General features: G+C 46.3%; 1 pseudogene; it reads left to right on the top strand.

The window, feature by feature from the left end:
* Positions 1-41: 41 nt before the first annotated feature.
* Positions 42-7452, top strand: part of LOC123114619 (guanosine nucleotide diphosphate dissociation inhibitor 2-like) — a 20253-nt pseudogene continuing 12842 nt past the window's right edge.

Here is a 7452-nt window from a genome sequence, read left to right on the forward strand (position 1 = left end):
TGAGGACTGCCGCCTCCACGTCGCAGCATCGTCATCGCCCCATGTGCCTCGGCATCCTCCTCGCCCCGTGTCGAGGTCGCCGATTCCTGGGCCGCGCCCTCGCCCCCGTCGCCTCGACCACGCCTCCCTCGCCGGACCACCTCAACGGCCTGCCTTCTCATCGCCCGGTCGTCGCCGTCGACCACCCCGAGCCCCGCTGCCCTTCCCGGTCTCCTTCCTCTCCATGCTGCATCGCGCCCGTCTTCCTCGAGCTCCGCCCGCGCTCCGTCCATGGCCGCCCCGACCTCCCGCCGCACGCCGTCGGGTTGCCCATCGCTGGCCTCCCCGAGCCTCCCCTGCAACGATGTGAGAGGGCTCCTCCTTCCCCCTCTCGATTCACTGTTGTAGGCTGCCATTCGCGCCGTCCGTGCTTCTGACCGTGGCCGCGGACATCGCGAGGTCGCTGCGCCCCGCGCTCGCCCGCATGTGCACAGCCTTGCTCGCCCCGTGGGCCTTGCACCGCACCTGGCCACCGCCCCCTCACCTTGCTATCCCCACTCTGGTTAGCTGCGACCGCCCTGCCATGGCCGCCGGCCAGCCAGCACGCGCCCGGATCCGGTGACCCGGCACCCACAGCCTTGTTCGGGTGCCCCAGCCGGGTCCTGGCACCCGAGAACCCCGCCCGAGACCCGCTAAGGCCCCCAAGGGCCTATGACAAGTGGGGTCGTCCCCTAAAACGTTTAAAAAAAGGAATAGAAAAAAAGGCTTAAAAATATATAATAATAAATAAAAATGATTAATTAATTAAGTAATTAATTAAGTTAATGAATCCTGATTAGATTAACCTAATCACTAATTAAACTAATTAATCTGTTTTAGTTAATCTTAGTCCATGACAGTGGGACCCACGCGTCAGTTGGATCCAGTCAACCGATTGTTGACTGCTGACATCACCCTGACATCATGCTGATGTCATAATTACATTTTCTAATTAAATTAATTCTGTTAATTCTAGAAAATGATTAAATCCTTTTAAAATTAATATAAAATAAACCGTAGCTCGGATCGAAAAACTTTGTACATGAAAGTTACTTAGAACGGCGAGACGAATCCGGATACACGGCCCGTTCGTCTGAGACACATCCCTAGCATAGTGAACCTGCAACATTTCACCTCCGGTTCATTTGTCCAAAAACGCGAAACGTCGGGGATACTTTCCCGGATGTTCCCCCCTTCACCGACATCACCTCATACTGCGTTAGGGCACGCCTAGCATCACGTTTTGCTTTGTCATGCATCGTCATGCATCTGTTTGCATTGTATTCATTGTTTCTTCCCCCTCTTCTTCCGCTAGACACCGAGACCGACGTCGCTGCTACCCAGTACGACTACGGAGTTGACGACCCCTCTCTCTTGCCAGAGCAACCAGGCAAGCCCCCCCTTGATCACCAGATATCGCCTATTCTTCTCTATACTGCTTGCATTAGAGTAGTGTAGCATGTTACTGTTCGGTTACTCCTATTCTGTTGCATAGCCTGTCATTGTTGCTACCGTCATTGATACCTTACCCGCAATCCTAAATGCTTAGTATAGGATGCTAGTTTATCACCATTGGCCCTACATTCTTGTCAGTCTGCCTTGCTATACTATTGGGCCGTGATCACTCGGGAGGTGATCACGGGTATATACTATACATACATACATACTATACAGATGGTGACTAAAGTCGGGTCAGCTCGATGAGTACCCGCAAGTGATTCTGATGAGGGGGCTAAAAGGACAGGTGGCTCCATCCCGGTAGAGGTGGGCCTGGGTTCTCGATGGCCCCCGACTGTTAATTTGTGGTGGAGCGACAGGGCAGGTTGAGACCACCTAGGAGACGGGTGGGCCTGACCCTGTTCGGCGCTCGCGGATACTTAACACGCTTAACGAGATCTTGGTATTTTATCTGAGTCTGGCTACTGGCCTATACGCACTAACCAACTACGCGGGAACAGTTATGGGCACTCGACATCGTGGTATCAGCCGAAGCCTTCTTGACGTCAGCGACGGAGCGGCGCGCGCCGGATTGGACCGCGTAACATGACTTCCTTTGTAATGGAGATTGCTAGGTCTGATTCCGGCCGCCCTCGCAACGTGCAGGTGTGCAATGGGCGATGGGCCCAGACCCCTGTGCACATAGGAGTTAGACCGGCGGGCTGACCTCTCTGTTGTGCCTAGGTGGGGCTGCGACGTGTTGATCTTCCGAGGCCGGGCATGACCCAGGAAAGTGTGTCCGGCCAAATGGGATCGAGCGTGTTGGGTTATGTGGTGCACCCCTGCAGGGAAATTAATCTATTCGAATAGCCGTGATCTTCGGTAATAGGACGACTTGGAGTTGTACCATGACCTTATGACAACTAGAACTGGATACTTAATAAAACACACCCTTCCAAGTGCCAGATACAACCCGGTGATCGCTCTCTAACAGGGCGACGAGGAGAGGATCGCCGGGTAGGATTATGCTATGCGATGCTACTTGGAGGTCTTCAGTCTACTCTCTTCTACATGCTGCAAGACGGAGGCTGCCAGAAGTGTAGTCTTCGACAGGATTAGTTATCCCCCTCTTATTCTGGCATTCTGCAGTTCAGTCCACTTATATGGCCCTTTACACATATACCCATGCATATGTAGTGTAGCTCCTTACTTGCGAGTACTTTGGATGAGTACTCACGGTTGCTTTTCTCCCCCTTTTTCCCCTTTCCCTTCTACCTAGTTGCCGCAACCAGTCGATGGAGCCCAGGAGCCAGACGCCACTTCGACGATGACTCCTACTATGCTGGAGGTGCCTATTACTACGTGCAGCCCGCTGACGACGAATAGGAGTAGTTAGGAGGATCCCAGGCAAGAGGTCTGCGCCTCTTTCGATTGTATCTCAGTTGTGCTAGCCATCTTATGGAAAACTTGTTTAACTTATGTCTGTACTCAGGTATTGTTGCTTCCGCTGACTCGTCTGTTATCGAGCACTTGTATTCGAGCCCTCGAGGCCCCTGGCTTGTATTATGATGCTTGTATGACTTATTTATGTTTTTAGAGTTGTGTTGTGATATCTTCCCGTGAGTCCCTGATCTTGATCGTACACGTTTGCGTGCATGATTAGTGTGCGATTGAATCGGGGCATCACAAGTTGGTATCAGAGCCGACTGCTGTAGGAATCCCCCTTTCCAACTCCTTGGTCGAAGTTGAGTCTAGTCGATGAAAATTGTTTTACTAACTTGGCTGTGCGGCCCATGGGCCCACGTCGCCATTGGGTGGTATTAGGATCTTTTACTCATTGTCTATACTCAGGGACTTTGATCTCTCTTCTATTCGGGTTAAATGATTTTTGCTAAATCTAACATTAGGATCTTGTTATCACTTTCACCCGGAGAGCCCCTTATTACTGATGATCGTCTGCTGCACGTGAAGACCCTGAAGATACTCTCCGTTGTTAACCCGAAAACTTGTGTTCATCGCATTTGCAATTCCCCTTCCACCGTCAACCCTTATGGATAACTACTTGTAGTTGTTATTCTTACATTCATCCCCAGTTGGTCTTGTTATTACTAGATACCCCGAAACACTCGTCGTTGTTTCGATAATCCTTTGAGCTTACCGCCTTGCTGTTCTTTGTCACCTGAATACCCATATGGATAATTCTCGCACTTATCGAGTATCCGCTCATCCCCCAGTTGTTCATGTGTTTCACAATGGTCTTCGAAATACTATTCGATCCTCCAAAAATCCTTAGTAGCTTATTGCTCTGCCATACTTGTCTACTTGCATGATGGATGCTTTCCATATGTCTGGCAATATTCGTTAGTATCCTTAGGCATCGTCATTTTGATCCTTTTGATTCAACATGAGTGCGAATGCACGCAATCATCAGTTGATCCTTTTAAATTATCTTTCCGGCTCAGACATCATTTTAAACATGAGCTGATTCTCAACCAATCCAAATACCGTCGATAGTACCCCTAAGGCTATTCAACTTATCCACCCCTAATCAGAACATTGCTTCTGTTCTCTTAATTTGGAAATCATAATTCCTTTGCATTTGAGCTCTGGATTAGTCAGTTGTTTCTATAATCCAATGCCCTTGCATTGTTACTTCCTCTGATTGTGTGCCGATGCTCACATCAGCTCTGTTATGGACCGACAGATCCTTTAATGGATTTTATCGGACATTGTCCTTCATATTCAATAACCTTGTGAGCCTTCCCTTGGATACATAATGCCTTTGGTAAATTGTATCATCTACTTTCTCAACCTTGCTCTACTTTCGCGCTTGTGATATTTACTCTTGAAACTTGTGGTATATGTTTCTAAGAAGCCCCTATGGATTGAACCTATGCCTTCCTTAATATGTGTGAACTCGAAAGATTTCACGGGTAATACTTATCTGGTATTGTACCAGGTAAAATGTTCAACAACTAATGTCATTTTTGAAATACGAGAGGTGAATGGAAGGTTATGCATTGAGGAAGTGGGAGTCGACCTTGAACCTTTGTGTTCATGCCCATGGACACGATGTAGATCCTACCATGGGAGCTTCTTGCGATAATAGCTATTTCCTTGATATAATATCCTTTGGTATCGGAGAATTGATCTTTTGCAATTGTGGTTCCGACCATATGTTCTTCTTTGATCCCATTTCTCGGGCAAGTTTAAGCACTTGTCTTCTGTGGGTCAATACACCAGTCCAACCTTTACTTTGATCTTTCGTCGAGTATTACACCCTGGTATCTCGAGATCATCACGCGACTGCATAACTTCTTATGAGTTCTCCATCAAGTGCTACATTCTCACTGATTCCAATTTTTCACGGGCTTTGAGTTATTAAACACTCAAAGACACCGATAACTGAACCGAGTCCGCACTACGGTTCAACAACTTTTAGTAATCTTCTTTACTTACGGGTTTGTACGCGATCACGTCATTCCTAGCCTGTTCGGCTATATCATTAACATGCTAAACTTTAACTGTGCTACCTGGTCCGTAATCCCAGAGCACAACTTTCGATGATGAGCTAAGATTACGTCGATCTTCCTCGTCATATCAGTTCGCCTTGGACAACAAGCTTGATATCAAGTTTGTGTCCTACCCATGGTTCCAATAACCTTCTGCTTCATCATTCCTTTGACTTGATGTCATCACCGATCGATTACATCTTGAAATCTCTCGACTGCTATGTCGTGATCATCATCAGCATTCCGAGCTCTTCTAGGATTTCAATTGAATTTATGTTGAGAAAGACCATCCTTGCCCTTGATGATTAGTGTTATCATCGACCACTCTACTGCCTCCCTCCAACACAAACTTGTTTGTGTTTTGTGTTATACCTTGAGTTCCTTCCTATCCAGCAATTGCTCTTCTTCACCTTGGAGTATTACAATCTTTTATGTCAAGAATGTAGTGAGAATTTCACCACCTCTTGAGAATTCTTGGTATAGTGATACTTCTCACCATCACCATTCTTTCATGGTCCTCGTGTTGATTCCAACCGGGGTACCCACAAGTGAACGGTGCTGTTTGGATCCTGCACTTCTAGCAACCCTATTGCATTGAAGTTAATGATCGGCCGTTCATTCTTAGACTATTGTTTATTGAATCACCATTCTGACATTGGTCGTGCAACCCAACCCATATTTCGGGCGCACCTTTCAACCAATGTTTAGTTGTGTATGTTCTCCTCGAGCATACTTCCTTATATCATTTGGTCTGACAAATGTTATCTCCTTGTTCACTTAATTGTGGAAATCCATCTTTTGGAAATCTTGATGAATTGTCGTTGAGTTCATCAGCCACCTCCTTGACCTCTCCATGGGTTAATGATGAACTCTTGTTAACGGAAATCACTTCATAGTTCATTTCCCGAGAATCTTACAGTGTCATCCCATCAATTTGTGTTGCACCTTTCTTCTCAGGCATCCTGAGCCTGAGGTATCCTGACACTGATCATACCTGAATCTCCATCAGATATGATGATTGGAACATACTTACAAGAGTTATAACGCTAGTCTTCATAAGACCCGGTAAGGTCATGTCATGCCTAGCACCCCTGGCCGGAGGACCTATCGTTATAGTTGTTCCTTTTTGGCAAGGTTAACCATTCTTCCACGAGGAAATTGTAAGACTTATTCTATAAGTTATTCCTGATGAATCCTTTGAGTATCCAAAGTTCGACCTTTGCTTGAAGACCATGTCAATGCTATCTCGAAGCATGTTTGTGGTACTCCGCTCATCAACAAGAACATTTGAAGCACAATGCTAAATTCTCTTTATCAATTATCCAAACACCATTGTATGGGTAATGTCATGAAATTCCTCTCCCTTTACCTCAGTGGTTCTCTACTTTCTATCCTGTCATGGATATCATGCCCCGCTTGTCCTTGGGAAGGATATACCCCTGAAATATGTGTGTATACACATTTTCCTCCCCATTGTTCTGATTAAACCTGGTAATCACCTTTCCTTTCCATTGGTTTGCTTAACCCTTCTTGTAATCTATATTATATAAGCAGTAGTATTCTTCTGCTTATGTAAAACACCTTGGTGTACAACCGTGTCAGTAAGACCCTGTTGCTTTTGTTGATAGCATTCCAGTGGCCACCGATGGACGAGAACTTTGCCTAATGGTCCGCCACGTTCAACGAGCAAGAAAATGGTTCTCTTCGTCCCTCGCCCTTGGTACCGACATTGTTGCTGACATAACCGACATGCTATCCTCTAACATGCCTTTCTTGCATGATCACGCAAGACGTCTCCGCCCTTCCTACTTTTAACCCACATTGTACCTATTCGTAAGTACGATGGAACCCCCAAAGAAAGGATGATGACTTCATAATGATGACCTGAAGCAATGAAATGAAGACACCAACGTAATGGATCGACCTCTTCAAGAAGGACAACGAAGACCCATTAGAATTTCGTAACCAAATCCCTTCCCCTTACTCCCCTCCTGAATCTCGGGATGAGATTTCTTGTAGTGGAGGACAATTGTGACGCCCGGATATTTAAGCTACAGTGAACCTCTGCTAATGATACCACGTCACCCTAATTACTGTTGCTAATCTTGAGTTAGTTCGAAACCGGTTCGGATTTAAATTCAAAATCAAGCAAACAATAAAAAAATCAAATGTTAAAAATAAAAATGTTCGGAATGTGCAGTTAAATGCCTAGGTAATTATTATGGAGAAAACTCATTTTTATAAATTGCCTAAGTATTTTAAAGTGATTTAAAACAGAAAAGAAAATAAATAAAATAAAGGAAATAAAAACAGAAAACAAATAAATACACAAAAAAGAAGGAACCCCCCCCCCATGGGCTCTGGCCCAGCAGGCCATCAGCCCCACTGGGCCAACCCACCAGGCCCAGCCGGCCACTCCCCCAACTCCCCCTTATCCACTCACCCCCGAGACCCTAGGGCATCGAACCCCGCTCTCCCTACTCCT

This window comes from Triticum aestivum, chromosome 5B, assembly GCF_018294505.1.
Source record: "Triticum aestivum cultivar Chinese Spring chromosome 5B, IWGSC CS RefSeq v2.1, whole genome shotgun sequence".
In the NCBI taxonomy this organism is placed as follows: Eukaryota; Viridiplantae; Streptophyta; class Magnoliopsida; order Poales; family Poaceae; genus Triticum; species Triticum aestivum.